At 43.2% G+C, this 6,000-nt stretch overlaps 1 long non-coding RNA gene across 1 annotated transcript; it reads left to right on the top strand.

Moving 5' to 3' along the window:
* Window positions 1-817: 817 nt before the first annotated feature.
* On the top strand, window positions 818-3,688 carry LOC147331431 (uncharacterized). Its single transcript, XR_015129191.1, has 3 exons — window positions 818-1,243; window positions 2,700-2,861; window positions 3,028-3,688. It is a non-coding gene; the product is annotated as an uncharacterized LOC147331431 (long non-coding RNA).
* Window positions 3,689-6,000: the final 2,312 nt, after the last annotated feature.

The raw sequence follows: 6,000 nt of genomic DNA, 5'->3' as shown, positions 1-6,000 counted from the left end.
GAAATGAAGCACAGGAGCAGAAAAACCACCGTCATCCAGAGTTTACAGATGACTGAAAGAAAAAACAGTTCTGTGATGAAACTGCAGGATGGAGCGAGGCCTCAGCACACTTCATTAGAAAGAAAAGGAGGATTATTAGATTAAAGCTGATGTCTCATAGTGACTGACCCTACAGACAGAAACCAGGGTGGAAAAGTCTGTGCCTGTGAAGGCGAGCAGGTGTGACTCACTCAGGTGTAACAGCAGCTCCTGTTATTTCAGACTGGATAATGGTGTTATTGCAGACGCCTCGTCACTCTTTCCACCATCATGAAATTAGACTGCAAAGAAACCCGCTGTGCAACGAGGCAACAACCATCGCATTCACACCCTCACACACACTGAATAAAATAACTCCCCAGAGTTTAAGACATGATTTTAGCATGAAAAATGTTCCGTGTTTGCTCAGCCGTCCACTGTTAGTGGAGAAGTAATGATGCGTAACAATGCTACGGTCAGTTTATTAGATTTGGGTACACACACACACACACACACACACACACACACACACACACACACACACACACACACACACACGTTGGTGTTTGTATATGTGTGAGAACTCTCGCTCACACGTCACACACATTCTGGCCCCTTAAACCTAATTCAACTTTTCTGCACTTTCTATTAAAAAGAAGTTACGGCAAGTTTGTGAGTCACTGAAATTCAGTATTTCACAAGATTAATTATGTTTGCAGATAAAATTTCAATATTAACTCAGCCCAGAATCAGAATATTTCATCCCTGTGTCCTCAGTGGTAACTTTTTTGGTAGGTAATTAAACATGTTAAGTAACTAAAGTTAATGAATTCAGCACTTTTCAAGAACAAGTCACAAAGTGCTTCATGATGTAAATAAGATGAAATGGTATACAGGAGGACTGCACAGGTCTGCTTTCCACGCTTGTCCATCCTATGACGGTCTTGTGTGCGTCGTGTTGAGTTCTACGTCTCCTGTCTCATTAACCCTGATTTGTTGCCGATGTGTTTCCTGGTGTTTCCCATCTCCCTAATTACCCGGAGTCTATATGTTCCCCATGTCCTCCCCACTAGGTAGTGTGCTTCCCTCCTCTTCTGATTCTCAGTTTTTAGTTGTGTAGCTCCATCTCAGCTGTGTTTGATTTAACAAATATTAATAAATCCACCCTTTGAGTTTATATTCCATCTCTGGAGTACTGCGCTGGGCTCTTATTGCTGCCCTAAAAGTAAGTCAAGTAAAAATTGCAGTTCTTCTTTGATAATAGTAAAAAAGTTTAGCATTGAAATACACTTACAGGAACAAAAACCACACTTTGCAGTACATTTGACCACTAACATGCCTGCTGTGTGGATAATTGTATTAACAGACTGTCCAAAAAGTCTGAGCTCCAGTTTGGGGAGTGATATTGATTTGGATGTAACTGAGCACTAACTAGCCAGGCTCTGTGTCTGTGATGCTCCCATACAGTCTGTGGATGCAGTTTAAAGTAAAGACTTAGATTGGCCCCATAGAACAACACTGACTAAACCTGTGACACTGGAGTATAAAACCAGTAGGCGACGTCATCGTGGCCACATCCATATTTTATCAACTGTCTGTGGTTGGACGTGATGGCCTCAGAGGATGTTCCTGCTTTCACACATTGAGTTCTGCAGCAAAAAGTTCAAAGGCTCTGCAAACATAAAGGCCTGTCACTGAGCGGGAAGCAGCTTGAGGCGAAGCCGAGCAGGTACGCACACAGGCATGCAGTTCTGCAGAAACTGGGTTACCTGACTGTGCGCTGTCTCTGAGGGAGCTTTGTGCCTGAGTCGACGCTAAAATTTCAAACGCTTTGCAGGTGTCCCGTCACCAAAATACCCGCCATTGTTCTGCGCGGCTGTAAAAACTAAATGTTTGACTGCTGATATAAATTTTACAGCCGCTGTCTTATGTAAGCAGGCAGAAACACAGACACACGGCCCTGTGTGAGACACTGCGTTTGTGTAGTTTGACCTTTGCTAAACTTTGTTGTTAAATATAACTGAGATGATCCTGGCAAAAGATTCTACTGAATAAACTATTAAAAGTTAGAAAACAGGAAGCACGAGGACCTGACCTCGACTGAATCCAGCTGAGACGTGTGTTTATATTAGTGGAAGTAATAAGTGTTGAAAATTGATTGTAGAAGGAAAAAAATGGATTCATGGGAAGAAAGGATTACAAAATAAAACAGGAAATGGCTCTTTTAGGCTCTTTGTGCTGGTCTTTTTAAATTCAATGTTACTTTTATAATAACAGTCTTAATGTGCAAAGTTCTGTCCGGGTTGTAGTGGATCAAATACTTATTTCAGTCAGTGAAATGCAAATCAGTTTGTAACTTTTATGTGGTGTTACTGTGGAGCGCTGGCTGGTATTCTGCCTCGCTGCGTTAAGATAAAGCTACTATAGAAATAGAGAAGCTCATTTCTTTGTGAGTAAACTTCAGACGGGGATCAAATGCTTTCCTCCACTGTGTGGTTGTATGAACTGGCCGGCTGTGTGTGGTGGGAGAGGAAAAACTTTATTTTGGGTAAAATCTACAAACGTTTTCATGGACTTCCTTCTAGAAGAACTTAAATTGCACTGAATTTAAAGCTCGATGTTATGTTACTGCACGCTAACGTGCTTCTTTTCTTTTGTCTCTGTATTTTTTTATTCTTTAGGATTTATCATTCTTTTGTGTGCCTTTTGTGTAGCACTTTACACAGATGATCCAAGGCCTCACTTTGGTCCAGGTCACCCTAACAGACTGATGATGTAACTAAATATAAAACTGGGAGGAGCAAAAAATATGACATCATGATTGGCTCATTGTGTGTTTTCTGGTAAGGCCATTACGGGTTTTTTTTTTCTTTTTTATTTGAACAGTGTGCGCTATTAAAGAGATCTTAAATGTCTTAACGTTAATCTGGTGTAAATCTGCAGAAAATCTGCTGTAATTCATCAAATCTTTTATCTCCGCTCACTTCCTGCTCTTCTCTGCCTCTTCAGTTTTCACAGCCTTCAACCTTTTGGCTTTAAGCAGCTGAAACAAAAACAAAACTCAAGTCAGGTTCCTCTGAAGACATGCAGCCCTTTGTCCTTGGATCATGTGGTGGTGTGTTTCTGCATGCGTGTGCATTGTGGGAGATCACACACACACACACAGTGCAGCTGCCGGCCTCCTTGACTACCAGCCGTCAAACAAAAAAAATCTTTTCAAAACCAGCCTCAGGAACTGACGGAGAGATGATTAAATTCTCCATGCAAGGAGTTCAAAAGCAATAAAAAATGAAATGAAAACACGGGCGGTGTGCAACACAAAGACCTCATTGTTGCTGCGCAAAGGAATGCCTACAAGTGTGTGTGTGTGTGTGTGTGTGTGTCTGTGGGCAGAGGCCATGAGGAATGTGAGTTTTTGCATGGAGACAAAAGGTGGCCTATGACTGGGAGAGAGGCAGCGAGGAAGAGGCACAGAGAGGGAAACAGAGGAAGAAACAGACAGAAGGCAGGAGCTGCTCTCATTTCTATGCTAATACGTTAGCTTACACTTGTGTTAGCGTTTGCAAAGAAAGGCGACGAGTTAATCTCAAAGTTGTGTTTTGCTTTGCTTAGAATGAGCTACATGTTTAATATTTTTTTACTAATGTTAATAAAGATTGCTCCTCTGTAAGTGATGAAGTATGAAACCTGCTTCTGTGTTTATTAAGGCTGTTGTGTTTTTAACATGTTTTAAAGCTTTGGATCTTGTTCTATTTAATCTGAACAAGCCCCTAAAAAGAGCCAAAAATGACACAATCCAGAATGAAACTGCTTGTTTGATGGAGGACAGGTACGTGGCAACAAGCAAACGATGGCTTTAAACTCAGGAACTTGCAGAAACACAGAGCAACGAGGTTCCCAATCACGATGCAGACGGCCTGATGACAACTGAGAGCTGAAGCTGGTCCTTAAATACTGACAGAAGGGTCGCCACTATAAAAATGATGATCTCGCCAAAAATAAATTACTTATTTTTGATGATCCCTAACAAACCATCACAAGATTGGTTCAGATCTCTGGATTCATATATTTCCAAATTCCTTTGGAAAGATAAACCCCCGCGTATCAGCTTAAAAACGCTACAAAGAACCAAGGATAGAGGAGGATTAGATCTGCCTAATTTTCACCAATACTTCTTAGCCAACAGGCTTCAGTTCATCTCAGAATGGTCAAAACATACCTTCTTAGTTGAGCCCTGGCTAGATGTTGAACAGGCACTATGCAAGGATCTAGAGATTTCAGACCTACCATTTATTAGCTCAAACATCAAAAGACATGAATGCTTTAAAAGTATCAACATCAGCTTTTCTCTAACAGCATGGTGGGAGTTTCTAAAAATAACGGAGTCTTCATTAATCCCATGCAAACGTACACCTATCTGGAATAACCCTGACATATTACAAAACAATAATATGATTAATTTCCCAGAATGGAGTTGTAAAGGAATTAAATACTTAGAACATATATTAGAGGGAACAGAATTTATTCCATTTGACAGACTAGTTACACAATATGGGATCAACAAGACAAGATTTTTAGAATATCAACAAATTAAATCCATAGTAAAAAAGAAATTTAACCTCAGTCAAGTTGAATTACAAACACCACTAAGTGCGGCACATTTTCTTACTCTTAAATCCCCCAAATTATTATCTAAAATATACAGAACACTTTCTAAATTAGATGAATCAATATCCCTTCCTATTGCAAAGTGGGAAGCAGATTTATCAGTCAGCTTAGACCAAAACTTCTGGTCTCAGGTATGCTTAAAAACTTTTAAATTGATTAAAAATCCCAGTCTGCAATTAATACAATACAAAATACTACATAGAGTGCACTATACAGGTCATCGGATGTTCAAGATGGGCTTTACATCTTCCAACAACTGCTCACACTGTCAAGGCAATACACCAGACAATTACATCCACGCTCTTTGGTTCTGTCCACCAGTGCAAAAGTTTTGGCGCGAGATATGTGAAGACTTATCAAAATGTCTGAAATGTAACATTCCAACCTCCCCCTTAGTGTGTCTACTGGGCAGCTTAGATAATGTCACTTCAGAAAAGAATATCGCCCATATGGTTTTCACTGCCCTATGCATAGCCAAGAAAACAGTCCTCATGAACTGGAAAAATAAAAATAATCTTAATTCTAACCAATATAGAAATTATCTATTAGATTACATTAGTCTTGATACAGCCTCTGCCACCACATCAGATCAATTGCTCTGGGCCCCTTTTATCAGCTCCATCACCTAGTGGGGGTGGGGGGTCATAGTTTGGTCCCGCCTTCACTGTTGTGATTGGTGAGGGGGTAGGGACAGGCTTAGGGCGTCGGGGGGTTCCCCGGAGGCATCTTCCTTGGGGGGCTCAACCCGGGGTAGCGGTCACGTCCGGTTGGGGGCTCTGTTGGCTCTCAGGTGACTGTTTCCTCGCGGCTGCGTGCAGCGGGGCTAGGGGAGGGTCTGTGCTGACGGACGTGGGTTACTGACCTGGCAACCTGGCTGCCCCTGGGTGGGTCCGGGATGGGCGTGAGGTTCTGGGGGCGCTCCGTCTCTGGGCTGGGGCCCGGACCGGGCCTCGGGGGCTTGGGTCCTGGTTGGTGTGTTGCCGGGGTTGTGGGCGGGTGGGTGCATGGGGGCCCGGCCCTGGAGCAGGGTGCCGCCGGTGCGTCGAACCGCCTGGGGGGCTCTTCAACTGGTGGGGGAGATTGTCACATCTTGCAGGAGCTTTCCTCTCCTCAGGAGCTCCCTCTGCAGGAGGGGGAGATACAGGAGAGGTGGAGGAAGATCTCAGCCTGGGTGTTTATTGTCTTATGTAGTCTGGAAGATGAGTGGATGGTGGGGTGGGTGCAGTTTTCTCTGTGGTGGGGTTGGGTGGACTGTCCCGGGCTCTGTGGGGCCGGGAGGCGCTGCTGCACTGGGCCCCGGTCTGGATGGGCCTG

Source organism: Aulonocara sp. 'chitande type north' Nkhata Bay, linkage group LG5 (genome assembly GCF_057382095.1).
Source record: "Aulonocara sp. 'chitande type north' Nkhata Bay isolate Kocher_YH1m ecotype deep benthic linkage group LG5, A_spYH_male_GT1.1, whole genome shotgun sequence".
NCBI classification, from domain to species: Eukaryota; Metazoa; Chordata; class Actinopteri; order Cichliformes; family Cichlidae; genus Aulonocara; species Aulonocara sp. 'chitande type north' Nkhata Bay.
The sequence above is the reverse complement of the archived record's forward strand: the minus strand, read 5'-3'. Positions and strand labels throughout refer to the sequence as shown.